Source organism: Canis lupus, chromosome 25 (assembly GCF_003254725.2).
Source record: "Canis lupus dingo isolate Sandy chromosome 25, ASM325472v2, whole genome shotgun sequence".
Taxonomy (NCBI): domain Eukaryota; kingdom Metazoa; phylum Chordata; class Mammalia; order Carnivora; family Canidae; genus Canis; species Canis lupus.
This window is the reverse complement of record NC_064267.1, coordinates 43,475,771-43,503,103: the sequence shown is the minus strand read 5'-3', so window position 1 is coordinate 43,503,103 and position 27,333 is coordinate 43,475,771. Positions and strand designations below refer to the sequence as shown.

The following is a 27,333-nucleotide window of genomic DNA, read 5'->3' as shown; positions in this document are numbered from 1 at the left end:
TGATGGGTAAAAGTGGATTTTTAAAAAAGATTTTATTTACTCATGAGAGACACAGAGAGGCAGAGGCATTGGCAGAGGGAGAAGCAGGCTGCCCGCGGGAAGCCTGATGCGGGACACGATCCCAGAACCCCAGGATCACGTCCTGAGCTGAAGGTAGACACTCAAATACTGAGCCACTCAGGGATCCCTCATTTTTTTACTCTCTCTACTTAATGTATGTTTGGAAATGTCCACAACAAAATTATTTTTAAGTCTGCAATAAAGATTTACATATTCATCTATGTGAGACTGCTTCTCTAGGTTACACACTTGTAAGTGGAATTCCTAAATGTAAGGAATGAGATTTTTTTTAAATTTTTATTTATTTATGATAGTCAGAGAGAGAGAAAGAGAGAGAGAGAGAGGCAGAGACACAGGCAGAGGGAGAAGCAGGCTCCATGCACCGGGAGCCCGACGTGGGATTCCATCCCGGGTCTCCAGGATCGCGCCCTGGGCCAAAGGCAGGCGCCAAACCGCTGCGCCACCCAGGGATCCCTGGAATGAGAATTAAAAAAAAATATATTTTATTTATTCATGAAAGACACAGAGAGGCAGAGACACAGAGAGAGAAGCCTGACACAGGACTCGATCCCAGGACCCCAGGATTACGCCCTGGGCCGAAGGCAGATGGTCAACCACTTAGCCACTCAGGTGTCCCTGGAATGAAAATTTTTACCTTGACTGGAAATTGCCAAATTTCTCTCCAGGTGTTTGTAATAAGGGGATTCAGGTTAAACTACCGCCAAATATGGCACTGTGGCATATTGACTATTTTAAGGTAATGGAATTTGAAAGAAAGCAGGTGCAAGGACTCTGATCTTCCCTGAGGCAGGTCACAGCTTCTCATGTGAGAGGTGCCCACCCTATACCCAGAGGAAAGGAGCATTTTTTTCTCCAAAACACTAGGAGGAATCTGGATCAACAGGCCTTGCTTGTTTCCCCGTTTACTACACTGAGCTCATATTCCTTTGTCTTGTTTCACGTTCCCATTAAGTCTCTACTCTTCCACCAACCATAGCATAAAAACTCAGGCTGGGACACCTGGGTGGCTCAGCGATTGGGCGTCTGTCTTTGGCTCAGGGTGTGATCCCAGTCCGGAGAACGAGTCCCACATCATGCTTCCTGTGGGGAGTCTTCTCCCTCTATGTCTCTGCCTCTCTATGCCTCTTGTGAATAATCTTTAAACACCACCACCACTCAGGCTTACCTGCTTCTTCAGGTCTGCATTTCCCTTTTTTTTTTTTTTTTAAGACTTTATTTACTTATTCATGAGACACAGAGAGAGAGAGGGAGAGAGGCAGAGACACAGGCAGAGGGAGAAGCAGGCTCCATGCAGGGAGCCCGACATGGGACTCCATCCGGGGTCTCCAGGATCACGCCCTGGATCACGGCACCCGGGCTGCCCTGCATTTCCTTTTGAAGGCTTCCATGTTCCATAAAACTTATGGTAAAGAAATTTAGGGCACCTGGGTGGTTTAGTGGATTGGATGTCTGCCTTTGGCTTGAGTTGTGATCCTGGGATGGAGCCCTGCATCAGGGTCCTTACTCAGCAGGAAGCCGTCTCTCTCTCCCACTCCCCCTGCTTGTGCTGTCAAATAAATAAAATAAAATCTTAAAAAATTTATATGCTTTTCTCTTGTTAATCTCTTTGTTACAGGGCCCCAGCCCAGAATTTAGAAGAGTAGAGCAAAAAAAGAGATTTCCTCCCTTACAGTAGCAGCTTCCCACAACCCCAAAACACTTATTTGATGTTTTAATTTCTGTTAATCTGATGGACACAAATGGGATCTTATTAGTTTATTTGTTTATTTATTTACAAGATTTTATTTATTCATAAGAGGCAGAGAGAGAGGCTTATTTTATATATTTAAAAAAAGATTGAGAATGTGCAGGATGGGGGGAGGGGCAGACGGAGAGGGAAAGAGTCTCAAGCAGACTCCCCACCAGGCTCAAAGCCCCAGGGGCTCTTATCTCCTGACCCTGAGATCATGACCTGAGCTGAAATCAAGAGTCAGATGCTTAACCAACTGAGCCACCCAGGCACCCCAGTATCTTACCATTTTAAGTTATGTTTCCCTAATGGTTGTATAGTAGAGCATTTTTTTATACCTTTATATGCTACTTAAATTTCTTTTGAAAATTGCTTTTCAGGGGTGCCCGGGTGGCTCAGTCAGTTAGGTGTCTGCCTTCAGCTCAGGCCATGATCCCAGGGTCTTTAAAATCTTAAAGAAAAAAAAAGAAAGAAAATGGCTTTTCATATTCTTTGCCCATCTTTGTCTTTTTCTTACTGATTTATAGCTTTCATATTCTGACACTGGTTTTGTTACATATATTATAAATATTTCTTTCCAATTTATTCCTTATATTTACTTGACAGAGAGCACAAGAAGGGAGAGTGGGAGAGCAAGAGAGAGAAGCAGACTCCACCACTGAACAGAGCCCAAATGGGGGGATCGATCCCAGGACCCCAGGATCATGACCTGAGTGGAAAGCAGACGCTTAAACAACTGAGCCACCAGGTGCCCCTTCCTTATATTTGCAGACACGTTTGCATCCAAAACTTTAAAATCATAAGGTGGTCAAATATGTCTTAATTTCATTTACAGATATTCCTTTGTTCCCTAGGAATGACATTGAAAAGCCAAGCTCTCGGGATCCCTGGGTGACGCAGTGGTTTGGCGCCTGCCTTTGGCCCAGGGCGTCCTCCTGGAGACCCGGGATCGAATCCCACGTCGGGCTCCCGGTGCATGGAGCCTGCTTCTCCCTCTGCTTGTGTCTCTGCCTCTGTCTCTCTGTGTGACTATCATAAATAAATTTAAAAAAATAAAAAAAAAAAAAGAAAAGCTTAGCTCTTTTACCAATTAAAAAACTTAAAAAAAAAAACTTAAAAAACTTAGAAGGAAAGAAACTCTAGGCCACACGTGGGGCTCGAACTCACTACCCAGAGATCAAGAGTCTCAGGCTTTACTGACTGAGCCAGCCAGGTGCCCCACTTATCACTGATTTTAGTAAGACTACTTCTTGTCATTAAATGTTTTATTTTCACAGGCTTTATTTCAACCGACAGGGTGTTTCTCTCCCTTTAATCTGACCTCTTTGCTCTGAAACATCCTTGTTTTTGTTTTTTTTGTTTTGAAACATCCTTGTATCCCAGAATTCAATCCTACTTCGTCAACACTGCTTGGTTTACCTTGCTAAATTGCTAGTATTTCATTTGAACCTTGCATCTTTATTTGTAAGTGAAATGCACTTCTGCTTTGAGCCATCATCGATTAGTCTTTGGTGAGGTACCAAATCTAAAATACGCAAATTATTTTTCCTATACTTCCAGTTTAGGACTTTCTGAAGCTAAGAACCAGACCAAAAAAAAAAAAAAAGAAAGGAAAAGAAAATCAGAGCAAGGCCCCTTACTCAGGACTAGCCCTCCCCACTCCCAACACACACACATATCCCAAGGCGCTTTTTTCAGATCCCAATGTGGGGACAATTCCTAGGATTCTGATCCCCCTCCTGACCCTACTACCGGTGCTAACGGTGACTCAAAAAGCACATTGATGGTTTCAACTCAAAGAAACAATATTGAGTAATTGAAGATACGAGTCAATAGCGGTGGAGTTCCTTAACCTCTGTAAGCCTCAATTTCCCTGCGTGTAACGTGAAACTATTAAAAAAAAACAAACCAACAAAACAAAACAAAACAAAAACAGGGGATCCCTGGGTGGCTCAGCGGTTTGGCGCCTGCCTTTGGCCCAGGGCGCGATCCTGGAGTCCCGGGATCGGGTCCCGCATCGGGCTCCCTGCATGGAGCCTGCCTCTCTCTCTGTGTGTCTAAAATAAATAAATAGATAAATAAATCTTTAAAAAAATGTAAACTTGTTTGGAAACGTCCATGATAAAACGTGCGAAAGGCAACACAGCCCGGGGCCACGCAGGCCCTGGGGACTTTGGCTACCGCGGCTTCCACGGCGCCGGGAGACCCGGGGAGGGAGCGGGGCCGACTGCGCACCCCGAGCCCTCCCGCGCCTCCGACTCGGCTGAAAAGGGCGAGAGGACTCCCACCTGCCCCGCCGCGCGGGCTGCGGCCTAACCGCCTCGCCCACGAGCCCGCGATGAGTGGCGGCTTTTATGACCCTTAGTCACGTTTTCCGGACCCACCGCCAGGTGCCTGAACGTAGCAGGAGCCACACCTTGCCCCCACCAACCGAGGAAACGCCGCACACGCCGCACACGAACCCGGACGAACCGACCAACATGTCCGCCCTGCGCGCAGGCGCAGCAGCGGCGGCCGTGACTCGAGGCCCCGCCCCCAGGCGCGCGCCTCTCCGTCCCGGCTCGGGATTGGCCCAGAGGCGGCGCGTGCTCTGATTGGCCGAGGCGGAGTTACTAGGGCAACCGTCTCCTTCCGGAGTGTGCGTGTGCGCCGCCGGGGCCTCCATCCCGGGCAGCCGCTGGGAGGGCGCTCTCGACCTGTCGGCGCCTGCCGGCAGCGGAGGGCGCTTCCGGGGCCTCCCGCCCGGCTCCGCCTCGCGCGGTGGCTCTGGGTGGGCGGGGCCGTGCGCCCGCGGTCGCCTCTCGGGGGAGCGGCGAGACTGTGCGGGTTTCCCCGGGAAGCGGCGGTTCTGGGTTCTGGTGTGCGACTCCTAATGTGTGCTGCACGTTTGCATGTGGGTGGGGATGGGCGCTGCTCCACTTCGCCCTGGGTCCTCCTTCTGCAAAGATAAAGACCCTTGAACTGTTGGTGCTGAGTTTTTACCGTCAGGGGGCTTTATTTTGGCCCTCTGTTCCTTCATTTGAGCACCTGGTGGTGGAACCAATTTTTTTAAAAACGAAATTATTTGAAAACGCGTGTTGAAGGGAGCAGAATGAGAGGGAAAAGGGAGGAATTCTTGGAAGCTTGCCTGATAACCTCGAGGAGTTCTCCATTTTCTAGATCGTGGCAAAAGACAAGGTATGGGACCTCTGACCTACAGACATAGGCCAAAAATGATCTTTTTCTCTATATTTTGATGCTCGGTGGCATGGGTAAAAGATTCCGATCGAAAGTAACTCTAGGATGAAGCCTAACGTGTTTATTATAAATAGAAACTTAATCCAGATCCTAGAGGGAAAACATGGATAGAATGGAGTGTTGAAGGCCTCTGATGAGCCTAATAATTGTGTCCATTTTAAGCAGAGGAAAAAAAGTCCAGGTGAATTGAAGAAAATGAGTTTTTTTTTTTTTTTTTTTTTTCTCCAAAGGAGATAGAAGATGGGGAAGATGAGATGTGGGAAGACAAGGACCGTGGAGGTAGAGATGAGGTAATTGTATATACGGTGCAGAGCACGACTTAACTAAGGTCAACAATCAAAATCCAGAGTAAAACAGTTGGAACTGCCTTGTTTTAATCGCCAAAGTGGTATTGTGAACACTTTCTGACTAGTTTTACAAGCCCACCCTAGACTCTACCAAAATCGGACACCGTCATTTTTATGGGGGAAAAAAAAAATTGCAGACCACTGCCATGAAGGTAGATGCAAGAATTCCAAACAGAACGTGAGCAAATTAAATACTAGTATCAAGTAAGAAGAATAATACATTGTGAGAAGTGAGGTTTGTTTGGAGGGAATGCAAAAATATTTTTTTGTTTGAAAAGTCCTTTAAGATCCCTGGGTGGCGCAGCGGTTTGGCGCCTGCCTTTGGCCCAGGGCGCGATCCTGGAGACCGGGGATCGAATCCCACGTTGGGCTCCCGGTGCATGGAGCCTGCTTCTCCCTCTGCCTGTGTCTCTGCCTCTCTCTCTCTCTCTCTCTCTCTCAATCTCTCTCTGTGTGACTATCATAGAAAAAAAAAGAAAAAAAAAAGTCCTTTTGGTTGCCTGGAAATACTGGTTTGAAAGAAACTCTAGATTCTTAGAATTGCCTCATTAAATTCCATTAGTTTGTGTGCCTGTCAAACATCTGTGTTTCCATATTTATTCTTTTGACAAATATTTAGGTCTCTACTATGTTTTCTGCTTCTGGCTGGGAGCCTTTGTGGTAGTTTTTCTTTTTGTTTTTTAAGATTTTATTTGACAGAGACAGAGAGAGAGCACAAGCAGGGGGAGTAGGAGAGGGAGAAGCAGGCTCCTCACTGAACAGGGAGCCCAATCTAGGTCAGGATCCCAGGATCCTAAGATCATGACCTGAGCCAAAGGCGAATGCTTAACCCACTGAGCCACCCAGGCGCCCCTGTGTTAGTATTTGAATATGGATAGGTTTGAGATGAGTCCTAAAAGAACTGGGATGGGTGAGTGGGTACACAGCCTGTGAACAGTGAATGCTTCATGTGTGTAGCCACTGTGGGGGTTTAATGCATCTCATTTCATTTTCCCAGTGACTGTATTAGGCAGGTATCATCAGCTCTGTTTTCTACGTGGGAAAATAGATTTAGCCATTAACTTAATTGCTCATAGTTTTCTTCTTTTTTTTTAAATAAAGATTTTATTTATTTATTCATGAGAGACACACAGAGAGAGGCAGAGACACAGGCAGAGGGAGAAGCAGGCTCCTCCAGGGGAGCCCAATGCGATCCCTGGACCCCAGGATCATTACTTGAGCTAAAGGCAGATGCTCAATCATGGAGCCACCCAGGCGCCCCTTTGCTCATGGTTTTATAATTAATAAGTGACAGAGCTGGGATCATACATAGTTCTGCCAAATCCAAAGTCCCTACCCACTTCCTGATTCACATTTTTGGTTTTCCTCCTGCCTCCACCCGTCCCCTCCCCCGCCCCAAGCAACTTGTTTTGAGAGGCAGCCAGCATGTTATTTATTGTTTGCTTTGAACAGCCAGTTGTATAATAGAAACTTTCTTCAACCCCATTCAATCTAGTAGTTGTAATCAAAAGTAAATTACCCATACATGCCTTCTGATTTCAATTTAAAACATGTTAAATGTGTATTCATTTACCAATATTTTGATGTGGGACTAAGGCCTTGTTTTTTGACTTGGGGTTCAGTGTTGGGAGTAGTTTGTCTTCCCAGTACAGAGTACACTCATAAGTGCATCTTCTGTAATTTGAAGTTTGTCTGTTTTTGAGTTTTTATTTAAGTGATCTCTGCATCCAACTGTGGGGCCGGACTCATGACCCCAAGATCAAGAGCTGAATACTCTGCTGACTCAACCAGGCAGGTGCCCCAAAGTTTGTTTCTTTAAGGCAAAACAAAACTTTAAAAAACTAGTAAAGGGGCAGCCCTGGTGGCACAGCGGTTTAGCGCCACCTGTAGCCAGGGTGTGATCCTGGAGACCCAGGAATCGAGTCCCGCGTCGGGCTCCCTGCATGGAGCCTGCTTCTCCCTCTGCCTGTGTCTCTGCCTCTCTCTGTGTCTCTATGAATGAATAAATAAAATCTTAAAAAAAAAACAAAAAACAAAAAAACTAGTAAAGCAATTAGAATACTCCAGCATTTTTACTTTTTTCCCCATCTTTTTTGGTTGCTCACCCACACCTAATTTGACTACAGTGGCATTTTTAAGCTTTATCAAATATGTCTGAAACATTCAAAGTGGTTTTCACAGATTAACTTACTTTTTGCATTAATTTGATTGGTTTATATGATTTTATTATGCAGTTGAAACCGCAAATACAACAGTCATGTACAGGTTTGGAACAAACACCACTGATGCTTATTAAGGATATACTTTAGCTTATGGAAACAGAAATGGCCAGGTGTTCTGTGAATACCACAGAAGAACCTGCTAGCCACATGTACTTAGCATTTCACAGACATCAAGTTAGTAAGTCTTGTTTGGAAATGAGACTGTCATTCAGTCTAGCCATAAATGTAGGTTAGTATGAGTTGGTTAGGTAGACATAGTTAAGACACAGTTAAGAGAGCATCTACTGTATTGTGATGTTCACAATATGTTGCATTAACTTTTATAACAATCAGAAAATTCTTGGTGAATGCAACTTTTGCTTTGGAATCCAGACTCTGGTTCTTGGAAGAAAACAGGAGTAATCACATTATATTTTCCTTAGGTTGGTATGTATGTGATGTTCTAGACTGTTCACACTGGTTACCTTTGGTCATTCCTCTTTCTTTCTTTCTTTTTTTTTTTTTTTTTTTTAAAGATTTTACTTATTTATTAATGAGAGACAGAGAGAGGCAGAGACACAGGCAGAAGGAGAAGCAGGCTCATGCAGGGAGCCTGATGTGGGACTCCCATCCCAGGTCTCCAGGATCAGGCACTGGGCTGAAGGTGGCGCTAAACCGCAGAGCCACCGGGGCCGCCCGGTCATTCCTCTTTAAATTGTGATTCCTATAATGGTTTCCTCTGATTGGTGCAGCATAGAAGTACTCCCACAGTTAAATGAACTTTTAGAGTAACCAGACTCTAAAGTTGGCTCATTGAAATTATTTCATTAAAACCCTTGTCTCTTGGGGTGCCTAGCTGCTTCAGTTGGAAGAGCATGCTACTCTTCATCTAGGGGTCATGAGTTTGAGCCCCACATTCAGTGTAGGGATTACTAAAAAAATAAAATAAATAAAACCCTCATCTCTTTCCCATAATATCCCTGATCCCATATCATTCCCATGCCAGATGAACTGGTCCCTCATCTGCTTGCCTGTAAATTGTGTTCATAACCAGTAATGCTAATCACATTGTAGTTACTTATCTCTTCCTGTGATATGGATTGAGAGCTATATATACCAGTTATATTCGTTTGCTAGGGTTGTCTTAGCAAAATTTCACAGACTGGGTGGCTGAAACAACAGAAATTTATTTTCTAACAATTCTGAAGACTGGAAGTTGAAGATGAAGGTATTGGTAGGTTTGGTTTCTTCTGAGGCCTCTCTCCTTGGTTTGTAAATGTCAGCCTTCTTGCTAAGTCTTCACATGGTCATTTGTCATCTGTGGCCTAATCTCTTAAAAGGGCAGCAGCCATATTGTATTAGAGCCTATTCCAATGACCTCATTTTAACTTAATTACTTCTTTAAAGGCCTGTCTCCAAATACAGTAATATTCTTATATACTGTGGATTAAGACTTTGACATATGGATTTTAGTGGGATATCTCTCAGCCCATAACCAGTAATGCCTTCCCTCCATTATGACATTCTGAATTAACACTGGCAAGATAAAGACACTAGTTTTATTTATTGCCCATGTTTCTTCATTTTGTCCTTTTGTGTATGGTGAGACTTCAGTGTTTTGCTAACTTTTTTTTTTTTTTTAAGATTTATTTATTTGAGAGAGAGAGAGAGCATGGGGGCAGGCGCAGGGGCAGAGGGAGAAGGAGAAAATCTCAAGCAGACTCTGTGCTGATTGTGGTGAAGCCAGATGCAGGGTTCAATCGCACGACCATGAGATTATGACCTGAGCTGAAACCAAGTTGGATGCTTAATTGACTGTGCCACCCAGGTGCCCCTAAAATTTTTATCTTTAGTTATTTAGTTTTATAATACCATGCCCAGTTATTAATAGCTGTGGGTTGGGAATTGATGATATAATTAGGAAGCATGAGGCCCAATCTTTGGGGCTTGGCTCTTGTTCCTCTGTATGTTCCAGTTGCCTGTAATGGGGGGCTCTTCACTTTGGTATTTATTTGTATGCAAAGAGTGGGTATAGAGATTACTTAAAAATAAAATCTTTAAAACAAAAACCAGGGGGATCCTTGGGTGGCGCAGTGGTTTAGCACCTGCCTTTGGCCCAGGGCGCGATCCTGGAGACCTGGGATCAAATCCCACATCGGGCTCCCGGTGCATGGAGCCTGCTTCTCCCTCTGCCTATGTCTCTGCCTCTCGCTTTCTCTCTGTGACTATCATAAATAAATAAAAATTAAAAAAAAAAAAAAAAGGAATGAGGCCTGGAACCTCCTTTAAAAATAAAAAAATAAAATAAAATAAAACAAAAACCAGGGGATCCCTGGGTGGCTCAGCGGTTTGGTACCTGCCTCCAGCCCAGGGCATGACCCTGGGGTCCTGGGATCGAGTCCCACTTCGGGCTCCCTGCGTGGAGCCTGCTTCTCCCTCTGTCTGTGTCTCTGCCCCCAGCCCCATGCCTCTTATGAATAAATAAATAAAATCTTAAAAAAACAAAAACAAAAAAAAACCCAAAACCAAACAAAAAAACAACAAAAAAATAAAACAAAAACCAAAGAGCACTCTGATGGTGTGTGGAGCCACCTAAACAGTAATTGACTTGGTATATTTTCCTAGGGCAGTAGCTTGAAAACTTCTAGTAACCTAGTTCTAGTTCCTTCCCTGTAAAGATTCTGATTTGATAGCTCTAAGTGAAGTCTAGGATTTTTTTTTCTTTTTCTTTTTCTTTAGGTGAGCATGGCAGGTGGTGCTGGGAGCTCTCTTACTACACATTGAGAAGTTCACCTTAGAGAGAGCAACATAGACATTGACATATGTGCCTGACCAGATCTTGTACTCGCTGACTGTACAATGTGGTTGTAACCCCCGTGGGCACAGGGAAGATGTGCTCTCTGTGTTGCCACTTCTTTCCAGATTGTCATCCCCCAGAAAAGTGGTGGGAAGATTACTACCACTCCAAAAAATAAAGTAGTGGGGGGGAAAGTTTCTGGCTCCCAAGTTTTCTGAGAAACTGTCACCACACAGGAAGACAGCCACCAGGGCCCAATTGCCAAAAGACAGGAGGGGTGCCAAGCTCGAGGACCATGAAAAGAGAATGGGAGCTATGAGGAAGAGGAAGATAAGAACGCTGAGTTGGGCCAGAATACAGAAGGTGATGAATTCTCTTCCAGGGCTGTTCTGGCTAGCAACTGGCAGATGGCAAGGGTCGGCCCTGCTTGCCATTCCATATGCCGTTGGGGGCGGGTTCTGTGAGTATACCCACCCTTCGGAAAGTTGCCTTGGCAATTGCTGGCTGACTTTTCAGGTGTGGCTTCGTCGATGAGGAATCTCAGTGGACCTTTGACCTCTGCTGTCCAAGTGATCAGAATCAGTGTTTTCTCTGAATTTTCTACATTGATTATTTCTGTCCCAGTGCATAGGAGCCATGCCAGTTAATTGTCCCCCAAACTTAGTTGTCAGTGATTTTGTTTTTGTCCTGATGGAGTTGAGTCTCTGTAACATTTTAAATGATACTGCTTCCAAAGAAGTAATTATTAATAGTTTTACTTAAATACAATGGCAGTACCTTTAAAATTATTTCAAAAAAGGAGGTTAAAGTGGCATTGAATTTTTTCCTTAGGTTTGTGTATTATAGTCAGATTTATGAGCAGTTTCTCTGAAAGAATAATTTGTTATTCTCAACAAGTGTGTGGGAGCCATTGGTTAGGTGGGTTTTCATTTAGATTCTGAAAAAGGTGTATGTTCTGCATGGGCCAGAGGGAGAACAGTCCTTCCTGGGGGCGTCAGGGAAGACGAGCAGGACAAGGGCAGTGATGACAAAGGATGTGAGGAGGGAGAGAAAGAGGAAGGCCAGGATGGCCTAAATCAGCTCAATTGAGGGATGGTCCATATCAAGGAATTAGAGTTGTAAGGGAAGCCCTTGGGCAGGGGTTGTTGGATGTCTTTTAGGAACTTGAAGAATGTTCTAATTAATTTATAAATGCTTTTATAAGTACTCTTGTCTAGAGCTAATTTGTATGTCTTGTGAAGAGTAGGTATTACCATAGGTGTGATATTTGTGGATAGAGTAAAAGCTTCCAGTTAACTCATTAGTGATACAGACAGATCATTAAAAATATAATATTCTGACTTTTGCCCACAGAGCCTATCAAAAAAACACCTGATAAACAGAAGAAGGAAATGGCCAAACAGAAGGCTTCCATGAAACCAAAAAACAGAAATTGGAAGGTAACTTCTTTGCTGTGTGTGGTTTTTTTTTAAGATTTTATTTATTTATTTATGAGAGACACAGAGAGAGAGGCAGACACATAGGCAGAGGGAGAAGCAGGCTCCATGCAGGGAGCCCGATGTGGGACTCGATCCCAGGACCCCAGGATCACGCTCTGAGCCAAAGGCAGATGCTCAACTGCTGACCCACCCAGGCGTCCCTTTGCTGTGTTTTAAAGCACAAACAAAACATAGAGAATTTCATATTAACAGAATAGATGTAGTGTAGGTTTGATACCTGTGGACAGAGTAAAAGCCCAAGTGGCAAACAAGGGGATTTTTATTGCAGTTTGGTTATTACAATATGCCAGAATCTTTAATGGAATTTTCTTGTAGCATCATTGTTTCTGAACAGTTTGAGTTCCTTTTTTTCTTTTCTTTTTTTTTAACCTTTCATATGGCAGTTGAACTACCTGTAACTTTCAAACTGTTTGTTGGAAACCTGAATTTCACCAAAACCACTGCCGAACCAAAAAAAACTGGTCTCAGTGAATTTTTTGCTAAAAATGATCTCATAGTTGTTGGTGTCAGAGTTGGCTTGTCCAGGTAAATTCCAATAAATTAAGAATATCAAGTTTATCAGCCCAGCATTATTATCCCTGGAAGAATTAGGAGTTCCTGTAACTTTCTGTTTCGTTGTGGGTTGCTAGACTTTTGTGTTGTCAAATCCTTTTGTGACCTGCTCTTTACCCTTTGGAGGGGTTTTACCTCAGCCTCTTGCAGTTCAGAGTGAGTATAGTAGTCTCGTATCCTCGAGGATACATTATAAGACCCCTGGTGGATACCTGAAGCCACAGATAGTACTGAACCCTACATGCACTATGTTGTTTCTTTTACATACATATCAGTGATAAAGTTTAATTTATAAATTGGCCACCATAAGAGATTAATAATAATATAACAAGTAGAATAATTACAGCAATATCCTCTAATGAAAGTTATATGAATGTGGTTTCTCGAACCTCACAAAATATCTCACTGTACCATATTCGCCCTCATTGTGATGATGTGAGATGATAAAACGTCTCTATGATGAGATGAAGTGAGGTCCATGGCATAGGCATCGTGACCTAGCATTAGAGTACTATTGACCTTTTGATGCTAGGTCAGAAAGAGAATCATCTGCTTCCAGACCACACAGTTGACTGTGGGTAACTGAAGCCATGGATAAGACAGACTAATGTATTTAAAACCCTTTGGTGACCCTTAGAAAACCCATTAGATTAAACTCTGCTATCCCATTTTTCCAATTGAAATGTTAACATAATCCTGAGATTTTTCCTTGTCTTCACAGAACCATAGTTTCGTGATTTTCCACTGTGAGCAATGTTATTTGCCCCAAACTACTTTAAAGCGAATCACACCTTTAGTCACAGCCCCCTAGCTCTGGTGGCACATATGGGTCCTGTATCACTCCTCCTTTTTTGCTGATTCGAATTTTATCTTTCTCACTTCTTTTGTATCAGAAGCATATTCTTGGATGTGAGCATATAGTACTCAGACTGTCCTAGGTAAAAACAAAAAGATAATGATAATAGTGAACTCACTGAGCATTCACTATTCCAGGCATTGTTTCTAAATTCCTTACTTAGACCTTCCTTATGACCAGTTCAGAGTGAGTCACTGGATCTGTTAAGACAATCCTCAGTGGTAATCACTGACATTATCCCCATTTCACAGAGGAGAAATTTTAGGCACAGAAAAGTTAAGTAATGTGCCCTGTATCACATGGCTAGACAATGGCCAAGCTAGGATTTAAGTACAGCACTCTGGCTCCAGAGCCTCTGCCACGACTTTTGTCACATTGCCAGTACGGTTTTTGTTAACTATATTTTGTAATACTGTTGCATTTGCAGGAAATACGAATTTCTTTTGCATTAAAAAATATATTTGTAGTAGCCCTTCGGTTTGCTAACACATTCCTCATTACGAGTGATATTTTTGTTCCAATTCGCAAATGTAGATGGCTGTTTCTTAAAACAAAAATTCAAAACCTCATAATTTCAAGCTTCATTTTCTATAGCTTTCGGTTAAATTGGGTCAGTTGGCTAAACAGAAAACTAATAAAGATTTCAACAGGTGAATTTGTACTGACTCTTAGTCCTTGCTCCAGGACAGGGTTTCTCGATTTTGTCACTGTTAACATTTTGGGCCAGATAATTCTTTGTGGCGGGGGACTGTCTAGTGGATTGCAGGCTATGGATTCCACCCACTGCATACTAGCACTCCTGCAGTTGTGACAGCCAGAAATGTCTCTAGCCCTTGTCTAACTTGCCCCAGGGTGAGAACCATTCCTCTCTGGTTTCTTTATGACATTTATATTGCTAGCTGGTGGAGCCTTGGTTTTAAATTGTAATGACTCAGTGCTGACTTCCACTTTCACATCCAGTGTGACTAGCCAACTAGAGTCGTGCCTCTACATCTTACCTAGGTGTTTTTTTTTTCCTTTTTCTTTTACATCTCTGTAGGAAATTTGGTTATGTAAATTTTAAATCTGCTGATGACCAGAGAAAAGCCTTGAAACTTAGTGAGACAAAGGTCCTTGGGTATGAAATTAAATTGAGAAAACCAAAAGGAAAGGAAGTAAAGAAAGGTATACAAATAAGGTAATTGTTTATAGATACTTGTGTATCTAGAAGACTCTGGGTCAGGAAGGAGTCTCGGATTTTTACTCTGTGCAAGTAGTCAGTTACTACCAGGTCACCTACTTGCACAGCACAAACTTTATCTACATTGCTATCACCCTCTATGCTATAGCTGTATGGCTCACCTTCCCTGTCATAATGTTCTTTGTCTACTGTACCTTACCTTCATTATGTCATTATGTACCTTACCTTCTTTGCCATAATGTTGTCTCTGGGACTCATTCCCTGGCTACCTGAAGCCCATCCATGGAATCACAGCTTAAAGTTCATTTCCTCAAGATCAGAAAAAATTTCCCTTACTACCAGACTAGGTTAAGTCCTTTTGGGGGGCGGGGGGGGCGGTGGTGGAGTCTAGGTGGGACTTTTTTTTTTTTTTTTTTGAGAGAGAGAACATAAACAAGGACAAGCAGAGGGAGAAGGAGAGAGAGAATCTTTAGCCAGGTTCCATACTGAGCGTGGCGCTCAACATGGAACTCAGTCCCACAACCCTGATGAGATTATGACCTGAGCCGAAATCAAGAGTTAAATGCTTAACTGACTGAGCTGCCCACGCACCCCTGTTTGTTTGTTTGTTTTAACTTTATTTATTTTAAGTAATCTCTTTACCCATCGTGGGGCTCAAACTCACAACCCGGAGATCAAGAATCACATGCTCATCTGACTGAGCCAGCCAGGTGCCCCTAGGTTAAGTCTTTACTAGATGCTCTCATTTCCCTTTTTACTTTTCCTTCTTGGCACTTTCCAGAGTTTGTAATTATGTGACTGTTTGCTTACATAGCCTTTTCCCCCAGTAAGACCACATTCCCGAGAGTAGAGGGTAAGTCTTTTTTCATGTAGCATGTAGCATAGCTGTCGCCCAGATATGTGTCCAAATATTTGTTAAATGAAGGAATATGTATTGCTATTAACGCTCTCTAACTCTTGGAGAAGTGTTTTTTTCTCTTTTAGAGAATTTTCGATGCTTGTTAGATCTGAAACCAGACTAAAAATACTCTTCTGTGTTAATGTAGATCTGAATGCCAAAACACTTTTGATCAAGAACATGCCTGACAGCCACTCAACATGACTCAAAAGATGTGTTTAAGGATGCCTTTCAAATCAGATTGGTGAGGAAGAATAGGACAAGTAAAACATGTGTTTTGTACCTATATTGAAAAAGAGTGTATTTCTACTGAATTCAGACATAACAGAATTACATTGCATTCTCCTATATCACTTAATGCCTGATTTTAGGGAAGGGAAGAGTAGTTATCCAACCTTTCTACCAGCAGGCATAGAAACTGAAGGGAGCATCATAAATGGACAGCCAGAAGCTTCTAGAAAACGGTGGTAGTGTCATTGAGAAATGAACATTTATTCTACAAAGTTTAAGATTGAAGATTAGACGAATTCAGTAATAGATTACCTCCATTCTTCTCTCTCCAGGGTTGACGCTAATGAAACACCATGTTTGCTGACTTGCCTGGACAGATACCAAAACAGCACTGAATTGGTCCATTAGAACTGTGTTGTAACAATCAATGAAACACTAGCACCATGTAGCTAGGCTTTGGTAGAGTAAGAGGTGAATGTGGTAAAATTAGAAAGGATGGAGTGGGGATCCCTGGGTGGCGCAGCGGTTTGGCGCCTGCCTTTGGCCCAGGGCGCAGTCCTGGAGACACGGGATCGAATCCCATGTCGGGCTCTCGGTGCATGGAGCCTGTTTCTCCCTCTGCCTATGTCCCTGCCTCTCTCTCTCTCTGTGACTGTCATAAATAAATAAAAATGTTTAAAAAAAAAAAAAAAAAAGAAAGGATGGAGTGGGATGTATTTTGAAGGAATTTTTTTTAAGATTTTATTTTTAAGTAATCTCTACACCCAGTGTGAGGTTTGAACTCACAACCCCAAGATCAAGAGTTGCATGCTCCAACGATTGAGCCAGCCAGGGGCCCCTATTTTGAAGGATTTCTTAATGAGGTGCAGCTTGCATATCAGGATTACAGATACATTTAAGTGAAAATTGTTGGTATAGGTGAACTCTAAAATAGTCTATTTTAGACTAGTCTACCAGTATATTCTGAATAACATAAGCTCTAGAAAAGAATCCTGCCAATTGAGAAAACAAGTCTGAAAGGATAAATCCCATATTGTTAGCAATTTGCAATTGTCAGTGGTTAGTGTGAGGGGATTTGGGGCTCTCTGCCATGCATGTAGTCAGCAATACTGGAAAATGACAAAATGAAAAGTTGCTGCAAAAGCCATAGAATTTCTCTAATGTTAGTTACCTTTTGATTAGATATACTTAAGTCTTTAGAATCATTCCTTTACATAAAGAATTATTACAAAAGGAAGATAGGAGATGCCAGGGAATCCATGACCATATTAAATAAAAGCATAATACCTATGTCAGAAGAGAGTGTGGTGCATTCTTCAAGAATATGCTTACTCAACAGATCCTTACTCCATATCTTTTTTTTTCTTTTTTTTCTTACTCCATATCTTTCACCAAAGTAAGTTACAGGTTCGTGAAGGATTACAATGAAAATATGAAATGATAAAGTAGTAGAGGGAGATGTGGAGAATGTTTTTGTTTTGTTTGTTTTTAGTAAGCTTCAAGAAGGGGAAGCCTGTTAAGTATGACGCAAATCCTGGAAGTTATAAAAGAACAGATAAATTTGACTGCATAAATATAAAACACTTCTACATGGGGCGGGGTGGAGTAGAGGAAATCCCATAAGCAAAGTCGAAAGACAAGTGACAAACCAGGAAAGAAAATCATGATTTCTTTTAAAACTGAGGGCTAATTTTCTGATAGATAAAATGCATCTCACAAATCAGTAAAAAAAAAGACCAACAGGGGCGACTGGATGGTGTAGTCTGTTGAACATTTGACTCTTGGTTTTGGCTCAGGTCATGATCTTGGGCTCATGGGATTGAGCCTCATGTTGGGCTCAGTGCTCAGCCTGGAGTCAGCTTGAGATTCTTTCTCTCCCTCTGCCCCTCCTGCTCATATTCTTTCTGTCTCTCTCTAAAATAAATAAAATCTTTTAAAAAAGAATAACAACCGCGTAAAAATATTAGCAAATTATGAACAGGTAGGTCACAGAAAAGGAATTTTCTTTTGAGCATAAAAAAATACTCATCCTCACACATACTAAAAGAATTGTAAGTTAAAAGGCAATTTTAATTAATTTAATTTAGTTGTAACATTTTACCTATTACTATTAGGTGTTCAGAGATCAAAAAGCATTACCATAGTATTGAGGAGGGTTAGAGAAACTGGCAAACTCAGACTTCGTTGGTAGAAGGAAGATTGGTGAAGTGCCTGTGGAGATGAGTTGGTATTTCTTAGTTATAGTTGCATGTATCATTTTATCCTGCAATTACACTCCTAAGAATTTATCCCACAGATAGACACGTGACATAATGTATTACAAAGTTGGTTGATGCAAAATTAGAATTAACCTGAATATCTATCAATGGAAAACTGGCTGAAATTTTCTGGTACATCCAAAAGATACTGTACTATGCAGTTGAAAAAAGAAGTGAAACAGCACTTTATGTACTGATGGAAAATAATCTCCAATATAAAGGCAAGATATAGAACAGTGTGTTTAATATTCTCTTTCATGTAAAAACATAATGGAGGACTTAACTCTACAAACATTAACTCGAAATCAATCAAAGACCCAAATGTAAGAGCTAAAACAAAACTATGGCGAAAACACAGGAGTAAATCCTTGTGATCCTAGGTTGGGGTGTTGTGCTGATGATAAAACAGAAGATTGACAAGTTGGGCTTTATCAATATTGAAAGCATTTATACTCCAGAGGACACTACACAAAAAGTAAAAAAGAACCCTCTGCAGACTGAGAGAAAATATGGCAAATCATATATCTTCTAAGAGCCTTGGATTTGGAATTTGTGAAGAACTCTCCCAACTCAATAATAAGACTAACTAATTAAAAAATGGGCAAAGAGCTTGAATGGACATTTCTCCAAAGTATATGGATTGCCAATAAGAACATGAAAAGATGCTCGACATGAGTTGTTAAGGAAATGCAAATCAAAACCATGGTGTGATCCCACTTCACGCCCATCTGAGTGGCTGTAATAAGAAAGGCAGGCAATAATAAGTGTTGACAAGGCTACAGGGAAATTGGAACCCTTATTCATTGCCGGTGGGAATGTAAAATAAAATAGTGCAGTTTCTTTGGAAAACTATTTGGCAATTTCTCAAAATGTTAAACAGTTGCCATATGGTGCAGCAGTTCTACTAGGTGTATACCCCCTCCAAAATGAAAACAAATAGCTGCACACTTCTAACCACATGTTCATATCACCTTCAGTCATAATAGCCAAAAAAAGTGGAAACAACCCCAAATATCAACCAGTTGATGAATGGATAAACAAAACATGGCATTTCCACACAAGGTAATAGTATCCTGGCATAACGAGGGATGAAGTACTGACATATGCTATAACTTGGATGAGTCTGGAAAACATTAGGCTAAGTGAAAGAAGCCAGTCACAAAAGATTGCATATTCATATGATCCCATTTCTATGGAATGTCCAGAATAGGCAGGTAGCATAGTAGTTGGGCCAGGGGATGGGAATGAGTTGGAGGGAATAAGGAATGACTGCTAATGGATACTTTGGTGGGGGGATGATAAATATGTTCCAAAATTAGATCATGGTGATGGTTCTAGAATTCTGTAAATATACTAGAAACCATTATACACTTTTTATTTTTTTAAGATTTCATTTTTAAATAATCCCTATACCCAATGTGAGACTTGAACTCATGACCTTGAGATCAAGAGTTGCACACTCCACTGACTGAGCCAGCCACGAGCCCCTCATTGTAAATTTTATGATATGTAAATTATATCCCAATCTTTGAAAAATAGAGTGTGTATATATATATATGTACATTTGCTTTTATATATATGGCATGCTGCCCATAAGGAAAGAAATTGGACAGAAGGCACACTTCATATCCTTTTCTACCTTTTGTATTTTGTCTTGTATGTGTATTACTAAATCAGAAGACAAGAATACTAAATCTTGACTATTCTTTCTTCTCTCCCTGATCCCACCCCCACAATTGCAGGATTGCCTATGTTGACTTCAAGTCACAGGCTGATGCAGAGCAAGCCGTAGAAGAGAAGCAAGGAACAAAGACCGGTGGGCTTGCCATAGTTCTGGACCATGCTGGAGAGAAAAGTCAAAGCTAAGAAGAGAGAGGCAGGAAGAACAGAATGTGTAGAAAAGTAAGGGATGCTAAAGCTCTATAGACTGAGACTTTCCAGGGTTGTTAGCAAGGTTCCCCAGAGAGGCACTAACAGGAGGATAGACACACTTAAATAAAATTTCTTATTCAAAACCTTCTTAAATAAAATTTCTCCCTGTATGAAAAACGTGTAAATCATCCTCCTATCAAGTGAATGAGTATTCTAATTAACTATAACCTTGAAGTCTGCAAAAACATGCGCTTTGAGATACATCAGCTTAGCTCCCCTCTTTGGGTACCTTCTAGGTTTCTGTTTGGACAGGCTTTTAAACCTGTGGTTTCAGAATCAGCTATTTAATTCTCTTTAGACATTTCATTCTCTTCAACTAGAGTTTTTGTCAGGTTTGTTTATTTATTTAAAAGATTTTATTTATTCATGAGAGAGAGAGAGAAAGAGAGAGGCAGAGACACAGGCAGAGGGAGAAGCAGGCTCCCTGCAGGGAGCCCGATGTGGGACCCCATCCCAGGACTCCAGGATCACACTCTGGTCTGAAGGCAGGCGCCAAACTGCTAAGCCACCCAGGGATCCCACTTTTTGTCAGGTTTAAACAAGAGACCCCCAAACCAATGTCCCTACTCTGCCTAATCTGAGGGATAGATGTTGTAGCTTAGATAGTATCTATAGGGGGGAAAAAAGCCCAATTTATTATGAATATTTTTAAGAATCAAGGAATTTCACATAGAAATCTGGATTCCCAGCCTCTTTCGGTACTGCATCAGGAAACCAGTGCCCTAGGGTTGCATTCCTACATGCAACCTACCCAATTCCTAGAGTTGTGTGCACTGGAGAATCAGAGGTTTCTTCTTAGCTGTTTCCTATAATCCCCGTGATTCTCACACTTCTCCACTTCTAAGGAGTAAACACACTTAGACTTTGAAAAAATAGAGCCAATACTTTTCTCTTGCAAAGTAGTACTTTTCGTAAAGGTGACATTTTAATATTATGCGTTTGTGTCTTTCAAAAGTGGGAAAATGAAAGCTAGAACAAGAAAGCCACACGTTTCAAGAAAAATGGGAGCAAGCTTATTTCTTTGTGGAGGTCAAGAATGTTCCTACATGTTTATTTTATTTTATTTTATTTTATTTAATTTTATTTTTTTCCTACGTGTTTAATATGCAAACAAAGAGTGTGTTGAAGAAATTTAACCTCAGGCGCCATTATGAAACAAACCATAGTAGGAACCACGATGGATATACAGAAAAGATGCGTGATAAAAAAACTTAACGAACTGAAAAAAAGACAGAAATTTCAACATGACTTAATTTTGAACATGAATAAAATAAATGACGCTGCTATGAAATGCAGTTATATATTAAGTGAGAAAATTGCCCCGGCATCAAAACCTTTTACAGATGGCGAGTTTATAAAGGAATGTCTGTTGAGTGCAGTGGAAATTATGTGCCCTGAACAGAGACAAGCATTTGCCAGTCTAAGACTAGGTGCTGATACTATTTCGCAGCATGTGGGCCACATGGCAGAGAACTTACAGGGCAAGCTGCAAGAAAAAGCTAAATCATTTGTGGCTTTCTCCATTGCTGCTCCTGAAAGGGCTGATGGAGGTAATCCCTCCCCACCCCAGTTGGCTGTATTTTTTCGTGGTGTTGATGAGACTTTGGATGTGATGGAAGAACTTTTAGACACAGTTTCCATGACAGGCACTGCATCAGGAAATGATGTCTGTGTTGAGAAAAATCTTAAAAATTTTAATGTAGACTGGTCACAGTAAATGTTAGCACAGATGGCAATTCTACACTGGTTGGGGTTGAACAGCTTGTTACAAAACTTAAATCTAGAGTGTCAGGGCTTTGCAAAGACACAGAGCTCAGGTCCGTGCATGGCCTCATTCTCTAGGAATCACTTTGTGCTTAAAAGTTAAAAATGGATCATGTCATGTACGTAGTGATTCATACCATAACCTGGATATTTTCCCATGGCTCAGACTGCAGCAAGTTCAGTGCTTTGTTCAGTGAGTTAGATGCACAGTATGGAAGCCTGTTCTGCCCCATGGGATGGAAGTGCCCATTTTTTGAACTGTTGGAAGAAATTGATTATTTTCATGTCTTCTAAAGGAAAATCAGCTCCTCAGCTTACTAGCAAAGATTGGGTCAAAGACTTACCCTTTTTGGTTGACATTATGACTTACCTAAAGACACTGGATATTTCTTTGCAAAGGCCTTCACAAGTGGTTACACAGATGTAGGACTCAATTCACTCATTGCTAATGAAACTGTGTCTTTGTGAAACTCATTTGGCAAGGAACAGTCTGGCCCACTTCCCTACGCTGAAATTAGTTTCTGAAAATGAAAGAGATGGCCTGAACTATATTTCCCGAATTAAAGAGTTGAAGACTGAATTCCAAAAACGGTTCTCTGATTTCAAACTTTATGAAAATGAACTGACATTGTTCAGTTCACCTTTCTCAATATTAATAATGTGAGCGAAGAGCTATGGAAGTTCTTGAATTGCAGTGCAACACTATACTGAAAATGAAATATGATGGTGTTGGGATCCCAGAATTCTACAATTATCTTGGGAATGGTTACCCTAAATATAAAAACCACTATGCAAAGATTCTGTCCATGTGTGGAAGTACCTACATTTGTGAGCAGCTCTTTTCTGTTATGAAACAACATAAAACTAAATCTTGCTCCTGGTTAAAGACTCGGAGATGAATTCTCTGCTGCATGTTGCTGTGCAAGATTCACAGCCTGACCTTGATTGACACCTTGGGGCTTGAGAAGGGAATATGAGGTGTTGGATTTCAAATCTAAAGAGAAAGGAATCATGAAACTTTAATTATTTCTACTTCCAAATTCTATTTGTCCAATGTCAAAGTACAATCTCTGGCATCATATGTTTGTGCTTATCACATATAAAATAAAGTTTGATTATATCTTGGTAGTTAATTTTTCCTATTCAGGGCCTTTCTGGCCCTTAGAGTGATTCAGGTTGATAAACCTCTGCCCTAAAAGCAGCCACATTTTTCCTAAAGGCACTCATGAACTAGGGATGTGAACCAGGGTGTGAGCCGGGGGAATGAGATGTTTAACTGCTGAGCACAGCTGTCTCCCCAAGAATGACAGACTTGCCATTGTGATCTTGGGGCTCAGGTCAGAGTAACCCCCCTTCTTGGACAGAGCTGGGACAGCATAGCCAATACTCCCCTCTGGGCTTCTTTTGTTAGTGTTTCCATTTTTTTTTCTTAAAGATTTTATTTATTCATGAGAGACACACAGAGAGAGGCAGAGAGAGACATAGGCACAGGGAGAGGCAGGCTCCCTGGAGGGAACCAGATGCAGGACTCTATCCCAGGACCCCAGGATCATGACTTGAACCAAAGGCAGATGCTCAACCACTGAGCCACCCAGTCGCCCCTCCATTTTGGATTTACACATTTCTTTGAAATTTCAACATTGTTGGTCAGGATTAGAATGAGTTGTTGCTAGCCCCAGAGCCATCCTGCCTCCTACAGGCAGGGAGGGGCATTTTCTTGGCATCAGGGCCACCCCAAGGGGATGCAGAATGAGGTGTCAGTATGTTTAAGAGTTTATGAGCAGGGGATCCCTGGGGGACTCAGGAGTTTGGCGCCTGCCTTTGACCCAGGGCGTGATCGAGTCCTGCTTCGGGCTCCCTGCATGGAGCCTGTTTCTCCCTCTGCCTCTCTCTGTGTCTCTCATAAATAAATAAAATATTAAAAAAAAAGAAAAAAAAGAGCTTATGAGCATTCTTCTAGGGAGCAGGCCCATAGCTACCATCAGTGTCTTAAAGAGGTCTGTGACCCAAAATGGGTTTTTCCACTATGAAATTAGGACATGACTGTCACTGCTACAGAAACTGTATCCTAAAAAAAATCAGTTCAATTATAAAACTGATATATACTTATTGTGGAACATCTGGAAACTATAAAGAAATAGAGGGGAAAATCTATAATCTCAACAATCAGAGGTTACCCCTGTAAATATTTAGGTATATTCGTTTCTTTCAATTTTCTATGTATTATTTTATATGGTTGAGTGTAGTAAGTCTGAATCATTTTGTATTCTGCTCCCCTCTCCCCTCCCCCGTTGAACAGTGAAATCTTGGGGTGCCTGGCTGGCACGGTTGAAACATGCACTTCTTCATCTCCCGGTTGTAAGTTCGAGCCCCACGATGGGTGTAGAGATTACTTAAAAATAAAAAATAAAATCTTAAAAATAAAAAACAAAACTCAAAACAAGAACAGGGAAATCCTAAATATCTGTCAGTCTTCCAAGCTCAAGTTGGGTTTATTTGATTGCATCACGTGTGTACTGATGGACCTTTGCCAGCCAGGGTGAGTCTCTTGGCATCATGTAAGCCATAGGCTTGATTTCCAGGTGTGAGATCCCTTTTCTGTTCTGCCAGGTTCTGAGAAGACCAGAGGAAAACCCTACTGTCCAGGGAAGGAGAGGCAGAGTGCATCTGATGACACTCAGGACAGCCTTTGGGCAGAGGTTCCAGGACCATTAATGAGTGTGAAGAAGCTCGGCTTTTTAGATCTGATGTTAATCTCTGCAGCATTTGACACCACTACCCACCTCCTCCCTCCCCTTCAAATCTCATTCCCATTTTTCTCCTTCCTTTCTGAATGCTGCTTACCAGGCCCTTTCCTTCCTCTGTCCCTTAAATACTCATTTTTCTCCAATGACTTTTTCTCCCTACAACTTACCAGTGACTTTTAACCTTTTTGGGAGGAAGGGGACAAGGGAGGTCAGTCAGGGCTCTCTTAAAGTATCAGTTAAAAATACCAATCCTCTTCCAAGAATCATGCGTGTGTATACCTACATGTGTGGGTTTTTTTTTTTTTTAAGATTTTATTTATTCATGAGAGACAGAGAGGCAGAGACACAGGCAGAGGGAGAAGCAGGCTCCATGCAGGGGGCCTGATGCAGGACTCGATCCTGGGACTCCAGGATCATGCCCTGGGCCGAAAGCAGGCACTAAATGGCTGAGCCACCCAGGGATCCCCTACATGTGTGTTTTTATTGCACTTTCAGAAAGTCCCCAGACCCTAGAAGCCTTAGGACCATCTAGTCCCATGGATTTAGTTATGTGCAAAGCTTCCAGTGTGGAATCTCCAACCCTGCACTTCCTTTTTTTTTTTTTTTTAAGCTTATTTACTTGAGAGGGAGAGAGAATGAGGAGAGGGGAGGGGCAGAGGGAGAAGGAGAGAGAATCTCAAGCAGATTCCATGCCGAGTGTGGAGCCTAATGCGGGGCTCAATCTGAAAACCCTGAGATCATGACCTGAGCCAAAACCAAGAGTCCTGCTCAACTGACCGAGCCACCTGGGTGCCCCAGCACTTCCTTCTAAATGCCAGCCTGGAAGCTGCTGGACTTCTCCATTGGGATGTCCACAGGCATTTTCAATGTGTGGTGTTGATGATTGAATTAATCATTTCTCTCCCCATCTCCTAAACCAATCTCCCCCAGTTTTCTTTATTTTAGTGAATGGTACCATCATCCACCCAGTTCTGGCTCAAGGCAGAAACCTGGCAGTCGTCTTGGACTCCTACTTACTCATTTCCCGTTTCTATTTAGTTGCTAAATCTTGTTGATTATACTACTTAACTAAGGTTTCAAGTCTTCCCACTTGTCTACAATCCCATTAGTAGTGAACACTCCTCTAGTTGGGACCATCATCTCCTGCTTGAACTTCTACAAACCCCCCAACTGGTCTCCCTGCTTCTAGTGTCTCCGTCTACAACACTTTGCCTTCAAAACATTCTCCACCGGGGGTGAAGGGATGAGGTAACTGGGGGATGGACATTAAGGAGGGCATGTGAGGGCAGCCCCGGTGGCTCAGCTGTTTAGCGCCTCCTTTGGCCCACGGAGTGATCCTGGAGACCCGGGATCGAGTCCCGCGTCGGGCTCCCTGCGTGGAGCCTGCTTCTCCGTCTGCCTGTGTCTCTACCTCTCTCTCTCTCTCTGTGTCTCTCATGAATGAATAAATAAAATCTTAAAAAAAAAAGGAAGGCATGTGATGTAATGAGCACCAGGTATTATATAAGACTGATGAGTCGCTGAACTCTACTTCTGAAACTAATAGTACACTGTATGTTAAGTAATTGAATTTAAATTAAAAACAAACAAAAAACCAAAACATTCTCCACCCAACAGTGACCAAAAAATAGAGTCAAACAACTCAAATTAGGTCACATTACTCCCCTGCTTAACATTCTCCAATACTTCTCTTCATCATTTATAGTAAAACCCAAACTCTTTTAATTCAACAACAAAAAAATCAAAGAACCCAATTTAAAAATGGCCAAAGGACTTGAATAGACATTTCTCCAAAGATGTACAAAAGGCCAATAAACACATGAAAAGATAATCATCACTGATCAATCAGTAGGGATACGCAAGTTGAAACTACAATGAGATGCCACCTCACACTCATTAGATAGCTACTATAACACAAACAACAATGACAACCAACAGAAAACAAGTGTTGGAGAGGCTGTGGATAAATTGGAACCCATGTGCACTGTTGGTGGAAATGTAAAATAGTACAGCCACTGTGGAGATCAGTATGGTGATTCCTCAAAACTTAAAAATAGAATTACCCTATGATCCAGCAATTCCACTTCTGGGTGTATACCCAGAAGAATTGAAAGCAGGGTCTTGAAGAGATATTTGTGTACCCTTGTTCACAATAGCCAAAACATGGACACAACCCAAATGTCTCTCAACATATGAGTAGATAAGCAATATGTGATATATACACACAATGGAATATTATTCAGCCTTAAAAAAGAAAATTATACACCTGCTACAACATGGATGAATATAGAGAACATTATGCTAGGTGATATAAGCCAGTCACAAAACAAACAAATACAGGATGTTTGCACTTATATGAAATACTTAGCGTAGTCAGAATCCTAGAAACAGAAAGTAGAATGGTAGTTGCCAGGTCTGTTGGAGGGGGAATGGGAACTTCATGTTGAATGGGTGTAGAGTTTTAGCTTTACAAGATGAAAAGAGTTCTGGAGATGGATGGTGGTAGTAGCACAACATTATGAATATATTTCATACCATTGAACTATATACTTAAAAATAATTAAGATGGTCAATGTTGTTATGTGTAGTTTGCCCAGTTCAAAAACAACAAAACAAAACAAAACAAAAGCCCAAATTCCTCACCTACCATGGGACTACAAAGCCATATATAACAGGGGGGTCTCCTGTCTCCCTGATCTCTTATGCACTTTGTTCTTCACTGTATACTTGATACTTGCCTTCTTTCTGTGCCTTAAGTCCTTGGACAGAGCTGTTCCTGGAATATTCCTCTCCGAGTCTTCTGACCACCCAGGTCAGAGCTTCAGTGTTACCTCCTCAGAGAAACCTCTCCTGACCCACCTTAAAATGACCACCCCTCCCTCTCCTCTTTTGTTTCCACTTATGTGATATCCTTACCCCAAAAGGTTGTATCCTCAGTGTGTCATATCAGGAGGTGTGTGGTGTCCATTTGCCCCATTCCTGGTGATGTTAACTTTGATCATTTATTTAAGATGGTTTCTCTTA

General features: G+C 41.8%; 2 long non-coding RNA genes across 5 annotated transcripts; one reads left to right on the top strand and one right to left on the bottom strand.

Moving 5' to 3' along the window:
* On the bottom strand, window positions 1–4,362 carry LOC125753667 (uncharacterized). The gene is made up of 2 exons (XR_007406019.1): window positions 4,099–4,362; window positions 1–534 (listed from the first exon to the last, which is right to left on the bottom strand). It is a non-coding gene; the product is annotated as an uncharacterized LOC125753667 (long non-coding RNA).
* A 119-nt stretch (window positions 4,363–4,481) lies between these two features.
* On the top strand, window positions 4,482–22,690 carry LOC112669886 (uncharacterized). Of its 4 annotated transcripts, XR_003142629.3 has the most exons (5): window positions 4,482–4,987; window positions 5,278–5,337; window positions 11,746–11,831; window positions 19,609–19,768; window positions 20,915–22,690. It is a non-coding gene; the product is annotated as an uncharacterized LOC112669886 (long non-coding RNA). The 4 variants fall into 4 exon arrangements; XR_007406018.1 differs by having other exon boundaries at window positions 4,484–4,703; window positions 19,609–22,690; XR_004816894.2 differs by lacking the exons at window positions 19,609–19,768; window positions 20,915–22,690 and adding an exon at window positions 15,941–16,307 and having other exon boundaries at window positions 4,487–4,987.
* Window positions 22,691–27,333: the final 4,643 nt, after the last annotated feature.